This window comes from Taudactylus pleione, unplaced genomic scaffold (genome assembly GCF_031769625.1).
Source record: "Taudactylus pleione unplaced genomic scaffold, aTauple2 ptg000400l, whole genome shotgun sequence".
NCBI lineage: Eukaryota > Metazoa > Chordata > Amphibia > Anura > Myobatrachidae > Taudactylus > Taudactylus pleione.
The window spans coordinates 4,688,507-4,699,756 of NW_028284802.1; the positions used below are offsets into that span (position 1 = coordinate 4,688,507).

The window sequence follows — 11,250 nt, forward strand, 5'->3', positions numbered from 1 at the left end:
AATTTTACTAGTGCTGCATATTCTCCTCAGTATCACAAATGAAATAATTAGCACCACAAGTGTCAGACAATACACCTGTACACCAATAAGGATATCTGGAAATCATGCACTGTTAGGGGTGCACTGCTATGGACCATCTATAGAGTTAATTATTAATACTGTTATCCAGTGCATAAGGAGACCAATATGTATATATGTATATATATATCGGAGCATGCAGTGTGCAGGCTCCTCAAGCCAAAAATTATGAAATGTATATAATTTTCTTGGGACAAATATACTTAAAGAGACTGTTTATGAACTATGGAGACAAAAATGTTTTTTACCGGAATTTGCACAGGCTCAAGTCCAAAATCACTATATACATATATACATATACAATATATTGCACACCACGAAAGCGAACGTTTATATATGTATACATATACTGTAGAAATACATAGATATTTATATCTCAAGATCTACTTTGCAGGAAAATCCAACTATATATTAAGCACTAATCAGGCAGCTTATCTTGACTCATGTCAATCCAGTAGATGGCACACCAAGACAAATACTACGTGAGCGAACACTAGTAGCAAATATACAGATCTAACACGCTCTCCTGAAGCTGCTGGTATAAGGGGTTGTCAATTCCAGTAATAAACACAATAGGTAAAAAACAATTAGGAGACCAGTGCTAAATATATCAATAAATTTAAATGATGGACGGTTTAAAATTACAAATCAGTATTTATTATTCAAATAAATTCTGCACTATCGATAACTATCTGAACTCTGATAAGTATCTCATAAAGTACTTAGAAAGATATGTAAATATATAAACACATAACTTCAGCAAAGCATAAAAAAGTCCATCATTAAAAATCCGTTCCTGTAATAGTATATGTTGGAGTTAGGACTCACTCCTCTGTATCCCAAATAAGGTGTACAGGTGAGTCTCACATACCCAAACTGCTTGGGACCAGGGGTATTTTGGATATCGGAATATTCCGTATTTTGGAATATTTGCATACCATAATGATATCTTGGGAATGGGACCCAATCTACACACAATGGGCCTGATTCAGAGCCGCTCGTAAGCGGCCGCTCGTTTGCTCCGAGCGATGTTTGCCCAACTGCGCATGTGTACGGATTGTTATACGCATGCGCGAACCAGTCAGTGCGGTCGAAATTCATGTGCTCGCAAAATAGCGAGTGCCTGATAATTTGAGTGACAGGAGGAGGCGTATGTGGGTGGTAACAGGGGAAGGGGCTTGAAAACGGGGAGTGGAGATCAGAACGCAGGCGTGCTTAAAGGTCAAAACGGGCGTTTTATGGGTGTGCATATTTAATACAGCAGCGTCACTGACCACGTCACTGGGTTGTTTTATAGCCAGAACTGCTCGCAAAATTGTGGTAGCAAAAACCAATCACAAGAATAGCGAGCAGCTCATACCCTGGTCGATGTACTCGATTCATCTAATAAATAGCGGACATGATGTAGGATGCGAGCGGCCAGGGGGCGTATTTTCCCAAAAACGACCGCAAGTTTTGTTCGCTCGTTCAGACCTAGAGGCGTGAACAGACCGCAAAGAGCGAACGGTTCATTTGAATAGCCACCCCTATTTTCTGGACGAGCGAGCGCTAATTGCGTCCGGCTCTGAATCAGGCCCAGAATGCATTTATGTTTTATATACACCTTATACACACAGCCTGCAGGTCATTTTATACTTTCATTTTAATAATTGTGTGCCTTAAATAAAGTTTTTATACATTTAACCATCAAAAATCAAAGGTTTCACTATCTCAGTCAAAAAAAAATCTAAAAAAAATCCTGTATTTCGGAATAATCTGTATTTCAGAATATTTGGATATGAAAGGCTCAACCTGTATTTTAGCAGCAAGGCAATTAGGCTCATAGATATTCAGAAATGTCCTTTGGCATCCAGCACATGGCATTTAGGGTCTGATTCAGACCCGCTCGCGAGCGGGTCGATGGCGGCCCAGTGCGCATGCGCATGACGGAGCCGGCCCCGTCGTGCGCATGCGCGAGACCCGGATAGCGACGGCAAACCGTCGCTCCGGGTCTCGTACCAAAGGGGGCGTGCTGTCGATGTTGAGTGACAGCACGCCCCCTTTGGTGGGCGGGCCGGGGGAGTGGCTGCCCAAACGGAGGCGTTCCCATGTGAACGCCTTCGTTTGGGGATGGCCCCACTGACATCACGAGTGATGTCAGTGGGAGAGATTTTGGCTCTGTGGCTTGCGGCAACGAGACCCTACCACAAGGGTCTCGTCGCAAGCCCGACGAGCCCGATGGCCGCGACCATCTTCCTGGCCGCTCGCTATAGCTGTGGGTGGTCACCCACAGCTATGCGAGCGGCCAGGAGGCCGCTCTAAAAAACAAGAAGGCCGGCCCTGATTCAGAGCTAGCGCTCTGTCAGAGCGTCCGGCTCTGAATCAGGGCCTTAGTGTGTTAAAGCACAAACCACAAGGTGTCTCCCAAAGTTGCACGGGTTTCACATGGAGGTAAAAGAGTCCAATATAGGTCCAACAGATTGCAGGAGTCTGGAAAGGAAGATTCCGAACCCAACGTGTTTCGCTGAGCAATGAGAGCTCAGCTTCCTCAGGAGTCTCTGTTGTGGGTCAAAAGTTTGTCCTTAATATACCCACTCAGTGATTAAAAGATTCAAAACACCTTCAATAATAGATGAACGGAACGTTGGCCATGTGGAGATTCTTCTCAGAAAGACAATTGTGGCATCCTCTGTGGGGTTTCCAGCAGGTTTATTGAAAGAGGCAATAATGAGCTTTTTGTCCAATGCTCAGGCAGAATGGCCTTACTGCAGCTCTAATGTCTTACTGTGATCGCTGGTCCTGTATGTGCTGGAATTATGACACACGCTAATCATGCCCCTCTTCATGGACTGGCCACACTCGCTCTAAAATGAAGCATTTGGAAACTCCCCTCTAGAAATCCTGCATTTGCTCCTGAAGCAGATATGTAATAATTATCTGACTGTAAATAAATCTTCTGCTCAGACTGCACACCCTGAACACCTTGAATCCTGAATTGGAGGTGCTGTGGTAGCACCTCCAATTATATATATATATATGTTCAGGGTGTGCAGTCTGAGGCCCATTTCCTATATGAATCCAATCAGTGCATTGCTTTGCACACCTAGAAAGCCTGAGACACTTTCCACTCAGACTAGCACCCCTACCACATTGATTTAGAGCATGGAGTCTGGCATTGTAATATGCACACCAGTCAGAGGCACAATATAAGTAAGTCCTGCAAATATTTAGAGTGTGTAGTGTATTTCACTTTTTTATTTTTATTCCTTATATGCAGCTGCGGCTGCTCTTAACTATTTCCTTTACACTTCACTTTTCTTATTATAGCGGTGCCCTAGGGCGGCTTAGCTGGACTAGTTTGGGGGTGTCCTGCGCTTTGGATTTGAACCCTAGTATGTTAGGGACCTACCCTACAGAGGTTACCCGGATGTGGTGGGTAGGCCCATAACCTTGGCCAAGATTATGCCAAAAACCTCTATTCAGTGCAAAAATTTTTTATATACAATTAATTTGGAGTTGAGCACCTGCATTTCTTTTTGTGTATATAACAAATGTACTTAATTTACAATAAAGTGAATTATGGGGCAGCTGTAATAAACCTTCAAGAGAGACACAGTCTAGAAGTTGCCCATAGCAACCAATCGGCTTCTTTCTGCCGTTTTGTAGGCTGTGCAGGTTGAATGATAGCCAGAAGCGGTTTGGTTTCTATGGGCAACTTTTATCTCTTTTGAAGGTTTAATACATCTGGTCCTATGTAAGATGGGAGCTGTTGGGAGTAACACATGTACACCTGCCCTGGACCTGACTGCTAAGGTTACATGTTACACGGACCAGACTATTAAGGTTACATATTACACGGGCATGACCACTAAGGATACATGTTGCATACAGTAAATATAACATACATCTTGCAGTAACCAGTGAATATTACAGACACTGCTTTGTGTGCAATCATACAGCACAACTTTGCAGGTATGTAAGGGAAGTATTAAATTCTTGGAAATGTGCGTAAAGTTCCATCGGAATGTCGTGTGGACGGTTGTAACCAACCTCGTGTTCTATAGAGGTGCCCAAGAAAATGAGCTTGTTGGTGTCCCGTATTCTTCAGGGGTGTGCTCAGCCGGATATTGTAGTCGCACATCGCCGAGAATTTATTTCCACCCTAAGAACATACGATTCAAAGGGTTCCAAGTTATTATCCATTATTAGTGCCATGTTTAAGCCAAGGATGTGCGGTCAGGGTAGGCAGGGGAGGCTCTGCCTCCCCTGTCATACTCCCTCCCCTATCGTACTCACTGTCATGCTAAAGAGTTTTGATATAAAAACTGTGGGCCTGATTCAACAAGGAACGCGAGTGAGAGAACGCACGGACTCGGACAATGTTTTAGCACTGCGCATGCATCGCAGTGCGTGTGCGAAAACCAGAAATTGCATTTGCAGAGGCTACGCAGACCCAGAGCAGAGCGATTGAAAGGAAGTGCCGTTTCTAGGTGGTGATGGAGGGGTGGACGGGCGAACGCAGACGTGGCAGTGCGTTGCAACGCTGTTACTGGGGCGTGCATGAATTAGCCACTGAGATGATGGACGCAGCCTGGTGTCCCTCTGCGTGCAGGAAGTCTCTCTACATTTAGTCTGCGTGCAGCTCCGACGTTACTCGATGTTCCCGATTATTACTCAGCCTTGCGCATCAGTACAAACATTAGCGGAGGGTAAAGAGGGCGGCATTATGTATTTCTGGGCGCCTGCCTCTTGTGCTGCAATTGCCGTGCGTATGCATTCATGATCATATTCCCGCAGCGGACTGGTGCGTGCGTCAGCATCCATGCGTTCCTTGCTGAATCAGGCCCTGTGTTTTTATTTATGTGTGTCTCACCAGCCATTGACCTCACCACACATCACTGGTTTAAGCCCAGGTTATAGATCTGTCACCAGTCCTGAGATAGGACTTTTATAATCAGCCATTTTGCTCCTCAAAGTTTCTAGCAAGTCTATAAAATGTCCGACAACGAGCAGGTGAAGGGAAATTGAAAGTTGTATACAAGCCACCAGCTGGTGCAGAGCCAGCATCAGTCAAAGCTGCCTCACATACTTATGGGATGATAGCGACAGTAACAGAAGCAGAACACCAAGCACGGGGAGAGGAAGAGAGGGTGGGGGGTGGGGGTCTAAACTCCAATTCATTCCCTGATGCACATTAACCTACATTAACCTACATAATAGCTGTGCTTCGGTGAAAGCTGCTGGTTTATTAGACATGATATGTGTGATTTTTAATGATAACATTTCCCAACAGAAAAATTCATCAGCCAAATAATATTCGTCCTACAGAAGCTGGTGAAGTCAAGGAGCCTAAAGGCACACATCCACTAGCCGATATTACTGAGCGATTGCACGATAATGACATCGTTATCATGCAATCGCTCAGAAATCGTGCACGTTTTTGTTGGAAACGACCAGCGATGCGCTCGCCCGCTGGTCATATCCGACATCGATCATCGCACGAAAATGCTGTACAACTTGACGATATCGTCAGGTTGTACAGCATAGGGGATGATTGATGTGCCTACACTGAACGACTGATCGTTCAGTGTAGGCACAGCGTTCAGTGTTTGAACACTGACAAACGACTGCACGATTACAATGTCGTAATCGAGCAGTCATTTGCACATCTACAAGTGGATGTGTGCCTTTACTGTCAGAGAAGCAGAATAAGTGCGCTAATATTCAAAGCTGACAACTGAGGGATTCTGGGCCTGATTCAGACCCGGACGCTAAGCCGCGATCGCTCGGTATGGGCGATTGCTGCCCGTCTGCGCATGCACGAGCCAGTCATTGCGATCAGGAATCGTGTGCTTGTAGCGCAAAGACTGAGCGCTACCCTGAATGCCGTTTGTGGGTGGTAACAGGGGAAGGTGCTTGTGAACGGGGGAGTGGTGGTGCGAACGCAGGCGTGTCTGGGCATCAAAACGGCGTTAAAAGGGCGTGCATAATTAGCATGGAAGCGTCATTGTACACGTCACCTGGTTGTATTTCAGCCTGCAGTGATCGCAGTGTTTGTGGCAGGGTAGGGTTTACCTTAAGGGCTGCGAGCAGCTCCGATGGCTCTCGATGTTACCTATTAATCATACACTTCCTGGAGATGACGTGTTAAGGAAGGATTATACACCAGCGTACTCTCACTGCGGTCGCTCTCTAAGACATAGAGGGCGTCCTTACGGCACACAGTGCGATCGCGGAATTTGCATACTCGGCCCCTTTTGGCAATGAGCGATCACGACTTAGCGTCCAGGTCTGAATCAGGCCCTCTGTCCATAGAACGAATAGGAAGAAAAGGTGCCTGCGCTAATATAAACACTCAAAATTCCCAAAAGCTGTTACTCAATAACAATTTATTATACAAAAATAACACTGAACTGCAGTAATATACTTAGTAGCATACATATATTAAAAACACACATGAATATTGCAACAATGTATGACCATACTCAAATTGCCTCAGCACCATAGATCACAATATGCTAAGCCCTACCCTCTAGAAAACGTTCCTCTGCCATCCAATTATCACCCATCTTTATGCAGTCAAAAAATAAATAACTATAACTTACAGTTACTATTACATAGTGTAGTAGGCGATACGACAATACTGGAACAACAATTATATTATTCTGCACAATGATGACGATTTCTAGTGTATCAAAACATATATTTATAAATATGGCGTCAGAAAATGCATTGCCTTTACCATGTATCTGCAACCACACCCATTAGAGTGCCGTTAAGCTGAGTACACACTTTATTGTTCATTCTATGGATGAGCGATATAACGCAGCTGTGTTCACAGACATATCAGGTCGGCCCTGCAGCACAGCCGATGCCGATATATCTGAAAGATATATCAGTGCAACTGCATGTGTGTACGGGCGACCGGACGTATATGGCCGCAAGGACGTCCGACATTTGCAGGCAAATCAAGTGGCCAATTGGTAAGTGTGTATAGCTTAGCAATCGGCTGCTATGATGGCGTATCGGTCTCCTGTCCGATCTGTTGTCTAGGGCCCTGATTCAGACCCGGACGCTCTTTCAGAGCGCTCGCTCTGAATCAGGGCGTTTTTTTTTTTAATTGGAGCCGGCCTCCTGGCCGCTCGCTAAGCTGTGGGTGACCACCCACAGCTTTTACAAGCGGCCAGGTGATGGTCGCGATGGTCTCAACCATCGCGACCATCGGGCTTGCGACGAGACCCTTTTGTAGGGTCTCGTCTGCCGCAAGCCCCAGCTAATAGAGCCGGAAGCTCACCACTGACGTAACTCGTGATGCCAGTGGGGCCGCCCCCAAAAAGAAGACGTTCCTTCGGGAACGCCTCCATTTGCACAGCCACCCCCCCTGCCCGCCTACAAAGCGGGGCAAACTGTCAATAAATATCGACAGCCGCCCTGTCTTGTAGTGAGCTCAGGAGCGACAGAGCTTCTGTCGCTCGCTGGGGCTCGCACATGCGCATGCCGGAGCCGGCTTCGGCGTGCGCATGCACAGTGGGGGACCATCGACCCGCTTGAAAGTGCTGTGCGCTCGTGAGCGGGTCTGAATCAGGCCCTAAGTGTGTACCCAGCATTAGAGTAACAGAGAAATAAAACCTAAAGACAGACATGACAGTACAAGCCACCTACAAACTGTAAATGCCAAACACTACACATAATAGTATTTTTATTCTTACTGCGCGTATCACCCAAAGAGACACCCTAAGAAAAGTGCTGCATCCCTACAATTCAGGGCCAAACAGACCTTACTTTGAATAGAGTTACAAAGCATCTGCTGCTCCTTTTGAAAGATGGATGAGCTCAGGCATTTGAGAGCCCAGCGCTGCACAGTTCTTTGCTGAAGCAGATAGAGAAGCGTTATGTACTTGGATTTTCTGTGCCTCTGAGCTCGTGACCCTTAACGCTGCTTAGTAAATAGACCCCAGAGTGTACTACAGTATAGCAGAGCTGTTTTCTTACTGTGCGTGCTCCGGAACCGAGAAAGTGGGCGTAACTCTGTTGTCTCACAGATAAAGCATTCAGATGGGACAAGTCAATGGAACTGCGGGCAATACTGAGTTGGACAGAAACGAAAAATACACCTCTTTTATAGAATGATCAAGTGTGCGCTGATGACGATGGCGCTATCAGAGTAAGCGTACACATAGCAGGCGGGTGCACCACACACACGCAGACAGCTCCATATATTAGGGAATAGGCACCGTTTTCTCTGTGCAAGCAAAGCACTGACAGGTTACATTCTGCCTCTGTTGCATGATTGTGCAGGTGCTGCCGCAGTCGTACAGTCAGTGGCATAAATTAGCCACTGTGATACCATACGCAGCCTGAGGCCTCATAGCGTGCGCTGAAGTAAGCAATTCCTGAGTGAGGTCTGACCTGCCGGAATCAGTATGATTTCCGCCGGACCCATGCCTGGCGGTTGGAATCCCGACAGCGGCATCCCGGCAGAGGAGGAAATCCCGATCGTCGTATATACTAACCTATTTCTACCCCCTAACCCTAACCCTCCGATAGGGGTGCCTAACCGTAACCTTCCCCCTCAGTGCCTAACCCTAATCCCCCCTATAAGTGCCTAAACCTAACCCCCAATTCCCTGCCGCCTAACCCTAAGTCCCCCCCTGGGGTGCCTAACGCTAACTCTCCCTTCCCCTAGCCTAAACCTAACCTCCCGGGGGGGATGCCTAGCCCTAATTCCCCCTGGGAGCCCTAAGTCCCCCCCGGGAACCCCAAACATAACCCTCACCCCCCTCCCCCGCGGCATCCCGCCCTCGATCGGGATGCCGGGCGTCGGGCTCCCGGCATATGTCTAATGACAGGCGTCTGCATATCGACGTCTGTCTTTAGACCCTTGCCGGGATATGACAGTCGGGAAGCCGATTGTCGGGATTAGGTCCGCCGGCTTCCCGACTGCATACCGACCTGCCTTAACTGCGAGTATGGCTCCAATGTTACCGATTGTTTCGCTATGTTGCCAAAGTATACGGATGTGAGTAAGGGGAAGTGGGCGTCCTTATGTTAGGCTGCGATCGCAATGTGAATACAAACATTTTCATATCCCCGCTGATATTAGCAACTGCGCTGCGTGCGTATAAGCAGAATAGCGATCCTTGCTGAGTCAGGCCCTGTGTGTCATGACTCGCGGCAGAAATGTGTGGTATATTATCATTGGGGGCAATGCTGTGTGTAATGTCTAAGGGCAGAAATGTGTGATATATTATCATTTGGGGCATTGTTGTGTGTAATGCCTAAGGGCAGAAATGTGCGATATATTATAATTTGGGGGCATTGTTGTGTGTAATGTCTAAGGGCAGAAATGTGTGATATATTATCATTTGGGGGCATTGTTGTGTGTAATGTCTAAGGGCAGAAATGTGTGGTATATTATCATTTGGGGGCATTGTTGTGTGTAATGTCTAAGGGCAGAAATGTGTGATATATTATCATTTGGGGGCATTGCTGTGTGTAATGCCTAAGGGCAGAATTGTGTGGTATATTATCATTTGGGGGCATTGTTGTCTGTTATATGAATCCATACTTTGCAAAATTAATGCAATTGAAAACAACAGGCTTCTCAAAACAATAAAATAAATATTTTGCCTTATTACATAAATTGTAAAATTATATTGATTGGTATACACTGAAAGTCATGGGATAGCTGGCACATTCCACTTCCGCAAGTCAGTTTGAACACCGGCTAGGCTGCTCATGGCAAGGCGATGTGAATTATCGGAGTTTGAACAAAAGGTCGACATGTAACACGTTGACACTAAAATGTTGACACATTGGTCTTTTTTTATGATTTTTAGGGTTAGGCTGAAATAACAAAAAAATACATGTGGTGACCTTTTGACGGCGTCGACCATTTAACCCCGTCGACCTAAATGTATGTCTACAGAATGACGGTCGGCCAAATGACCATGTCGACCTTTTTACTGTCGACATTCAGAGCCAGTCAACCTTCTGAAGGTCGACTTTTATAATGTTGACCTTTTATACCACAGCTGACTGACACAAGGCCCAGAGTGTGACACACCGTTGCTGCCCCGGTGGCGCCTGTGTCTGGCTTGTGGGGTATTTGGACGGGCGCTCTGCTGCCTGGGGAGGTGCCTGGTGTGACCTTAGGACACACCCAGCTTCCATCTCCCTCTGCTGCACATCTGATGGGGAGGAACCGGTATGATTTACCGCTAGACCCCTGCCCGGCGGCTGGAATCCCGACACCAGGAGGCCGGCAGAGGAGGAAATCCCGATCGTCGAAGGTAAGTATTCACTAACCTATTTCTAACCTCCTAACCCTAACCCTCCTTTAGGGTGCCTAACCCTAACCTTCCCCCCCAGTGCCTAACCCTAACCCCCCCTCTAAGTGCCTAAACCTAACCCTCCAGGCAATCCATCATTGTGCCTACAATGCAATTATACATGTACTACAGTCCTACAGTAACACTATTAAAGCGCACAGGCTCTGTGTTATATCTATACTGGTATTATTGGTTTGTTTGTTGATTAGCTTACTGACTAAGGCCCTGATTCAGAGCCGCTCGTAAGCGGCCGCTCGTTCGTTCTGACCGATGTTCGCACATCTGCGCATGCGTACAGATTTTAATACGCATGCGCGAACCAGTCAGTGCGGCCGAAAATGGTTTGTTCGCTATATAGCGAATGCCTGCTACTTTGAGTGACAGAAGGAGGCATATGTGGATGGTAACAGGGGAAGATGTTTGAAAACGGGGAGTGAAATTCAGAACGCAGGCGTGCTTAAAGGTCAAAACGGGCGTTTTAAGGGAGTGCATAATTATTCCAGCAGCGTCATTGACCACGTCACTTGGTTATTTTTAACTCAGAACTGCTCGCAAAATAGCGGTTGAAAAAACCAACCACAAGAATAGCGAGCAGTTCATACGCTGTACGATGTACTCGATTAATCTAATAAATAGCGGACATGACGTATGGTGCGAGCGGCCAGGGGGCGTATTTTTCAAAATTACAACCGCAAGTTTTGCTCGCTCGTTCAGACTTAGAGGCGTGAACAGACCGCAAAGTGCGAACGGTTCATTTGAATAGCCACCCCTTTTTAGAAAACGAACGACCGCAAATAGCGAGCGGCTCTGAATCAGGGCCTAAGTAAGTACAATGTAAACTAGATTATTTTACAGAAACAAC

At 46.5% G+C, this 11,250-nt stretch overlaps 1 protein-coding gene across 1 annotated transcript in view; it reads right to left on the bottom strand.

The window, feature by feature from the left end:
- The window catches only part of LOC148506585 (antigen peptide transporter 2-like), a 44,040-nt gene that overhangs the window by 28,743 nt on the left and 4,047 nt on the right, over positions 1 to 11,250 (bottom strand). The window lies entirely within an intron of this gene.